General features: G+C 49.3%; 1 protein-coding gene across 1 annotated transcript in view; it reads left to right on the top strand.

Annotated features, from left to right (window-relative positions):
• Nucleotides 1-343: 343 nt before the first annotated feature.
• FOXN3 (forkhead box N3) overlaps nt 344-7,937 on the top strand; it is a 215,637-nt gene continuing 208,043 nt past the window's right edge. The window contains exon 1 of the mRNA XM_052782952.1: nt 344-445. The gene's annotated coding sequence lies outside the window, so the exon portion shown is untranslated. The remainder of the gene's footprint in view (nt 446-7,937) is intronic.

Below are 7,937 nucleotides of genomic sequence, written 5' to 3'. Positions count from 1 at the left end.
GGCGTTTCCCCAGAGAGGAACGGGAAAGAAAATGTGGGACCGGCCATCCGCCGCCTTCCCCCAGCCCCAGGGCAGCTGCGTCCCCAACGCACCCGCGGGAAAACACCCCCCGGCAAGCGGCACCCGCCAGCCCGCTCCCGCCGGCTCCCCGCTCCGCCGCTCCCCCCCCCCCCCGAAGTTTCCTTCGGGGAGGCCCGGCCCGGGCACCCGCCGCCAGCTCCGGGGGGGGGGGGGGGCAGCCCGGCGGGGCGGGGCGAGGCGGGGCGGGCGGGCGGCGCTAGGGCCCGGCGGGGCGCGGCGCCGCCGCCGGGGGGGGGGGGGGGCGGGGGCGGCAGGCGGCGGCGCGGGCTGCGGCTGCCTCCCGCCGCGGGGCGCGGAGCGGGGCCGGCCGCGGGGAGCACCCACCCCCGCGGCGGCGGCGGGAGCCAAGGGCCGCGGCGAGGAGGTAACGACCGCGGCGATGGCGTTTCGCGGTGTCACCGGCAGCGTGCGCGTGTATGTGAGTGCGGGTGGGTGCCGGCCAGTCGCCGCCGCCCCCGCGCCCCGTCCCTCCCGCGGCGGGGAGCCCCGGCCAAACTTTTGGGGCCGCTGGGCCGTTGGGCGCCGCGGGCGGGGCGTTAGCCTAGTCGGGGCTGCCCCGCGCCGCCCGCCCCCCGTCCCGCCGCCGAGCCCCGCCGGGCGCGCAGCCCCGCCGCGCTGGGGACGCGAGAGGGCGGCGCGGAGGCGGCTGCCCGGCGGCGGGCAGCGGGGGGCGAGGGGGGGGGGTGCCCCCCGGGGCGAGCAGGGGACGCGTGCGGAGCGGCCTCGGGGCCGCATCCCGGGCGGGCTGTGCCCCGACAGCGCCGGCCGCGGCCCCGGCTCCGCGGGGGCGCCCGGACGTGGCCCTTTTGTTCCTGCCTGTGAGATCCGTGCCCGGGAAGAAGCCGCTCGGTACTTCAGGGGCTCCGTCTGTGCGTGCGCGCACGCCTGAAGGGCATCCTCTGGTAGGGCTGGTCTGTCAGAGCCGCCAGGAAGGGTGTTTTCTTGTTTTCACGTCGTCTCTCCCGTGCTTGCTGTTCTTCAGTGCTGACTCTTAACTTGTCTGGAGTTACGGTGAATTAACTCCTGCACGATATATGCGTGTGCCCCTGCCCCCTGGAGAAGCGTTTCCTTACTAACCTGCCAACTACGCTGCGGTCAGTTATTATTTATATTATCAAAAATATGTCTGTGAAAATCTGTTTGCACGGCTACGGCACGACTGCTCTTACAAGCCAGTCTACTGAAACTTTAATTGCAGCAGGCGATGTTTTACTGTGGAGCCATTTACGTCAGAGCAGACCGTTACTCCGGTGGGATAACGGCGTCTCTTAGACAATCATTTTTCACGCAGGGAGAGCTTGTGCTGTTTCATGGGATGAATCAGAAACAAAAAGGAACAAACAATGAAAACGAGTTTGTGTGGTATTAAAAAACCCAACGTGGTAACGTCTGTTACGGGCACAGTAAATCAGGCAGCAACCCCCCGGTTTTCTCCAGCGTAGCCCACGTATCAGCCGGTAAACAACATAAACTGTGATCACTTTGCAGCCAAAAATATAAGGCCTTGCAGCCCTGGCTGCCTAAGCGTTACGTGTCATTAAAGTAGCTCTCTTGGAGGAGAGGGACTGTCCCAGGAGCTGTAAAATCTATAAACACTTTTCTGATTGGTTTAAAAATTTAGACACAGGAAGCGGATGGTATCTAATAACAGACAAGTGGAGACACTGTTGTCATGGAAACTGCGAAGACTACCCCCCCATTTATTTAAAAAAAAAAAAAGAAAAAGTCTGCATATCATCAGAAATGCCTGCAGACCGCCTTGGCTGCTGTTGCCTTTCCCACAGCATCTGTTGAAACCTGAGAACGTGCCTGTCAAATCAAGGTCATTTTACAATAAAACCCCGTGCCGCCGTCTCCCCTCTTTCCTCTCTGGACATTGTCCCGCACTTTCCACCCAAGGAGGAGTTAGGGAGACAGAGCCTGCCTGCCCCGTGTCCACCGGGCTGCCCTCCGTGTGGTGGGTGTCCTGCCCCAGCTGCTGCTGGGGGCTGCCTGCTGTGGGTGGAAAGGCTCAAAGCGGCAGGACCAAGGGGGTTAAAATAAATAGTAGCGAGGGATGACTTTTTTTTTTTTTTTTAATCGAATGACCAGGCCATGTTTCTTTTCATGGGAATCTATGGACCTGGGAGAGAAAGCTGGGATTGATTAGGTCTCCCTCTGTTCCTCCTCATTTCAATGTTATATTAAAATGTAATAATTTGGACTTGAGTATTAAGGCCATTTCACAACTCCGCCTCACCTGCAAAAAAAAAAAAAGAAAAAAAGCAAATGGCTATGGGAAACCCTGTGCGATTGCTTTTAATAAAAAAAAAGAAATCACCATTTGGTTATAGCATGCTATTTGAGGACAAAAGCAGAGATACGAGAATAAAATATACTTCATTACTGATAAATGCAGCATGAGAAAATCAGACTATTATTGTGGTAAATTGAAGTTTTACTTTGCTGGACTATTGAAAGTTTATTGTGTGTGAAAGGAGAGAGCTATTTTGCTTTTGGAGCTGGAGAGAAGTATTTCACAGCAAACTCAAAAGAAAGATTTCAGTGTTTTTGCTTATTTTCTTCGGCAGCAGCCGTTGATTTCAGAGGTTTGTGATGGAGATATGTCTTTGAGTATTCACTGTGTTTTCTCCAAAACATTTCATTTTGTTGCTCCCTTTAATCTTCATTTTGCAGTGACCAAGCCGAGAAGAAGCATTTGAATGCTTCACCCACTGTATAAATCATCGCTTTGAAACCTTAAATGACCGCTTCGACCTCTGTTGCCTCTTTGCTTGCATATTTCACTTTTTGCATTATTATTTCTTAAGAAAACCAGGGGCTGGTGAACAAGCCTTGTGCATCAGGAGGTAAATCCTGCAGGGCACGGAGGCGAAGGTGCTCAGCGCCCTCTCCACCCACACCTTTGGATCTTGCCATCCGAAAAACCCAAGGCCTGGCTTTAAACTCTGGCTGTCGGCAGAGCAGCCTAAAGGGAGGGTAAAGTCAGAGGGAGCAGCGCCTGCTTCTGGGCGAGGAGTCCCCATTGGCTGCTGGGCTGGGCTGGCACTGGGGTGCAGGAGCTGCTGGGACCCCCCTCCCTGCGTCGGGGAAAGACTTGGGGAGTTGGGCAGTTGCTCGTTTAATCCAGCTCACGTCTGATGAGCCAGATGCTGCTTTTAATAGCTGTGGAGTTCAAATGGAGAAAGTTTGGCTTGGTAGCGAAAGTGTGCTTGCTTCTATAAGTGAATTTCCTGTTGTCGGGAGCACCCTTATCTGCAGGAAGGGTCGCCGGCAGGAAGTGTGTCAGTTACTTGTTTTTGCGCAGTGAAGGAAATGAGCTGGATTAGGTACTTTCTAGATTTACCCTCCATCATCCTTCGTGTCTGTGCTACTCTTATTTATCTCTAATGGTTTTAGTTTGTAAAAGTTTTGTAGTGTCAGTCGTTCCCAAGGGAAATGCAAGAAATTAAATGCTTGTGTTGTCCTGCCATTTTTTTGCTGTTATAAAAAACCACCCCACCAACCTCTCTGGGCCACATTTTCAAAAGTATCCAATTTGCAATTTATACCTTTTGAGCCTCATTAATTATACTCCGATAGGCTTTTTTTTCTTCCCCCCCCGCTTAGAATGAAAGATCAAAAAATGCACCAGTTACTTTACTAATAGGAGCAGTCCTTACACTTCTGAACTGCCTTTCATCATGGATCATAAATCACTTTACAGAAATTCATTTATTAATATCCACAAAAGTTGTATGAGCATAGGAAGCCAAAATGTAGCCTTTCACATGGACTGCCCAAAGTTGCAAGGCAAATTAGGAGCAGAGCTCGGAGTCAAATTAATTACCCCTTAATTAGCAATTGCTAATGGATTAAAACTTTGAAAATGTGTCTGCCTTTCCTGAGTGCACTCGTGCTAATGCGCCAATGCGGTGTGTATGTATTTGGGATGTGGAGTCAGGGGTGAGAATATAAGCAGTGGTTCCAGAAAATACCAGTCGTTTACTGGTCCCTGTCCAGCGTGGCATGGCTGGGATGCCAGGTTGGAGGCTTGTAAGATTAGACACGGCTTTGGATGAAGGTCCAGACTAAAGGCGAGGGCTTGGGTTTAGGTCTTTGTGTTCTAGTAAGCAGGGAGGTTCAGGGAAATAAATGTTATTTCTCCGATGTTGACTCACAACGGAGAATTTATGGTGTTAAGCTGAACTTTCGCAGAGGGTTTTGAGGAGGAAACGTGGAAAAGTTACATAAACTTGTAAGAAGCTGCTTGGCATGCTGAGTGGCTTCAAGTAGTGATTTTTGGCATAGGAGATGTCTTGGTGTTAGGAGCTGTTCCTGGCAGAAGAGGCTGCCAGGGCTGTTGAGAAGCCTAAGCAGGGCTGGAACGGGACTGTCCTGGCTGATGCTGGAATTTGCCAGTTCATGACTTCAGACGTAATACAGTGCAGCACGACTTTGGCCACAATTTTGAAATATTTTTAATGAAACCGCATTTGGCTTGTTACCTGCTCTCATGGCCAAGCCAAAGTAAAACTGTAACAAAATAATGAAAAAAAAAAAAAGGACTCCAACAAAACAGCATTTCATTTAAATGTAAAACTTACGGCTGAAGCCATCGCAGAAGTGATCAGCTGATTCTGGGAAAGCAGCCTGAAGCTCTGCAAGGCAAGGCAGTTTTTGGGAAGCAACTCTCTCCTAGGCTTTGGAAATCCTACTTCATTTAAGGTGCCCAAAGTCGAACTGCCAATCATCAGGGCCACTCAAACCCTCCTTAACTTCACTGTAACGCCACTGCCTTTAGCAGTCTTGGGACTTCAGTTGATCTGGACTGAAGTTGGTTGCCTAGCTTAAAGTTTGCACCTTGGCTGCCTGCGTAGCCCACAGTGGAGCGAGGCTCCCTGTGCCCCAATTGTGCCCCTTGAGGATGGGTGCGAAGTGGTGGGATAGCCCCACTCTGGAGGTGGCTGGTGAGAGGGGTCTGGGGAATGGTTAAAACTTGCCATGGCTGGACACATGACTTTCAGGTGGTTCAAGTTGTGTAGGATCACCCTCACATTAGCCCAGGTGCTGGTGGCCGCTTGCTTGCCAGGGGTCAGTTTTTCCCCACCTCTCTCAGGGAGGAACAGAAGTGACATTAGGCTCCTTCAAGACTCTCCATAAAGCTCATCTGTTCCATAATGTCTGCAAAAATTGGACAGGCTAAGTCTGCTGGAGGTGAAACTTCTGCTTATTATGCTGGACAGTATTTTGTTGCTCTTTCCTTTTAATTCTCTGTCTGTAGTCTAAGAGTCTCTTTGCTGGAGATGGTCTTTCTGTCAACACTGACAGCAGGACAGATGGATGGCAAGGCTGTGTGATCTGTGGTCAGCGTTGGTAGGTGCCACTGAATGGAAAGATCTGCCTAGCTGTTTGACACTGTTGTTTTTTCCAACATGAGCAGGAATTTATATTAATGCTAGTATACAATGAAATTTCCTACACTAGATGTTTCTACCTTTTACTGAAAATAGGTTAAAACCAAATAAAGATAGTTATTATTTAAGGGCTGGGATGGTTTTGGCCCACACTGGCTTCTTCCTTTGCTCACCTCCCATGTGCTGTGTTGTGGTGGGACCCTGTACATGAACTCTGCTCAGGCTGAGTGTGAGGTTCCCCAGTGGGAGCCTAATTGCAAACTGCTTACCTGCCACCTGTTTGCTGATAAAGCCCACTCGTGATGTCTGGGCATATTTTCGTTGCAAGGAAAATACACCAGACTTCCTAACAGACGGGGCTTTACGTACAAGGCAATCCAAGCTAGATTCTGGAAAGCATTTCACAGAATGGCAGCTTTATTGGAAATTGCTTCTTAATACTGTATGGCAAAGCTGTTGCTCTTTTTAGTGTAGTTCTTTGCAAGACCTGTGCCCGCCCTGCTGAACCAAGGAGTGGCCTCGTGTCTTCTGTGATCCTGTCTCCTGTCTCAGGCTCGCCAGGCTCCCCTATCCAACCCCTGGCAGCTCTGCGGCTCCCTGGTATAGAGCTGCTTTTTGTTTTTTCTCTTGGGCTTTGTAGAGAGGCCAACCTTTTCCCTGGATGAAGTCGGCTTCTGGCACAGCAAGCAGATGCGAACTCCCCAGCCCAACCCATCCTTGCAGAACTGCGCTCGGTGTTACTCCCCTCAGTGAGATCTTCTCGTTGCCAATTTAATTGCTGGCTAGGCTTGCTGCGGAAAGGAGCGGAGACATTAGAGGGGTTACAAGAGGTTATTAGAGATGGGAGGAAGCTGAAAGTCTGACCCATCCAGATTTAACTGGATTAAATCTCATTTTACCCCCTACTTCAACTTGTTTTGATCTGGGTTTTACAGTAGATCATTTGTAGAAGCTACCCAATTAATATGTTAATTTTAACACCAGATTTTGTAAAGCTTTTTTGTTGGAGGTGGAGAAGGGATCCAAATGTTTTGATCCTATTTTTATTATTATCTTCACTGAGTTTTTCCTCACTCTGTGCTTTGCAGAGAGGAGCGAAATTTTAATAATTCACTAATATACTTTCACTTCATTAACATTTTATCATTCTGGCATTGTGCATATGGTGAACTCCTTAGCAGTCTCATTAAGAGCCTGATCTTGCCCCCATACTCTCACATCCCTCCAGGTGTGGAAAAGCCTAAATGCAGGCGCTATTGTGCTTTTTGGAAAGAGCTTTTCTCTTTTTCCAATAGATAGTAAACTGAACAAAACATGCAAGGGTTTTTGGTTTTCTTTTTTTGTTTGGTTGGTTTTTTTACAAAATGGAAACATTTGTACAAAGATAGCAGCGATGGTTAGGTTGGAGCCACTAAGTGCCAAGCCTCCAACCGTTACAAAACTTAACGGTGTGGTCCAGAGAGCATGAAGACACACGGGTGTTGTTGTTTGCATCATTTTACACTGCAACATGTTTGGTTTAAGCAGAGGTTTATACTGGTATTAAAATGGTTATGAAACTTCCAGGTGCCTTACCTGGGATAGCACAGTGCTTGGTATTGGGATGGCACAAATAAGATGTAACACTTCATGTAGTCTTGGTGATTAAGTACATAAGTTTGCAGTTGTGTGCCCACATTGTGTTAAACAGGTGCTTTTTAATTGTGTCCCAATCTGAAATTGGGTGTTGAACTTCCATGGTGACTCTCCTTCCTTTTTTTTTTCCTTTTTTTCTTTTTTTTTTACCATAAAATAAGCCTCTGAATTAGTACATGATTTGTTACTGCTAATTAAATACTGTAAGCACACCAAATTACTTCAGGCATATTCAGAAGGCATAAGAAGCCAAGCGTGGCTGAGGAGTGGACAGTGGGTAGGTACAGGAGGCTTCAGAGTGGAAGGGAAACTTCTGGGTTGTGAGCAGTGGAGAACTAAGGGCCGGGTAAGAATTTCAGGAGGTTACGTGTATTGGAAAGAGTGTGGCTGTTGGGAGACCGGAGAGGACAAGAGGTCACAGTAATAAATGCAGTAGATGTTGAGGGACCTGGCTGGAGGTTTTTACTTGTCAAATAGAATATATTTGCTTTTAGAGGCACCAGGACAGAAACTCATCTCTTGTGAATTGGTAGAACGCCATTGGAGTTAGTGGAATTACACTGACTTACAACAGCTGATGGTCTTTCTGGTGGTATTACAAGAAGAGTGAAGATGTGGAGGATGGGGAAACTGGAAGAGGTTACAGGCCAGAGCAACAGGGAGGATGGAAGTTTGTTCAAAAGTGATAGAGAGGCCGGGCAAGTGAAGAAAGATCAAAAGGTCCATTGCAGCTATATTGGGTTTGATTTGACGACAAGATGCCCAGCCAAGAGATGTCAGCAAGGCAGGTTGAGAGATGGGCTTGGCTAGAGAGGAGAGTCGGCG

This window comes from Harpia harpyja, chromosome 3, assembly GCF_026419915.1.
Source record: "Harpia harpyja isolate bHarHar1 chromosome 3, bHarHar1 primary haplotype, whole genome shotgun sequence".
Taxonomy (NCBI): domain Eukaryota; kingdom Metazoa; phylum Chordata; class Aves; order Accipitriformes; family Accipitridae; genus Harpia; species Harpia harpyja.
The sequence above is the reverse complement of the archived record's forward strand: the minus strand, read 5'-3'. Positions and strand labels throughout refer to the sequence as shown.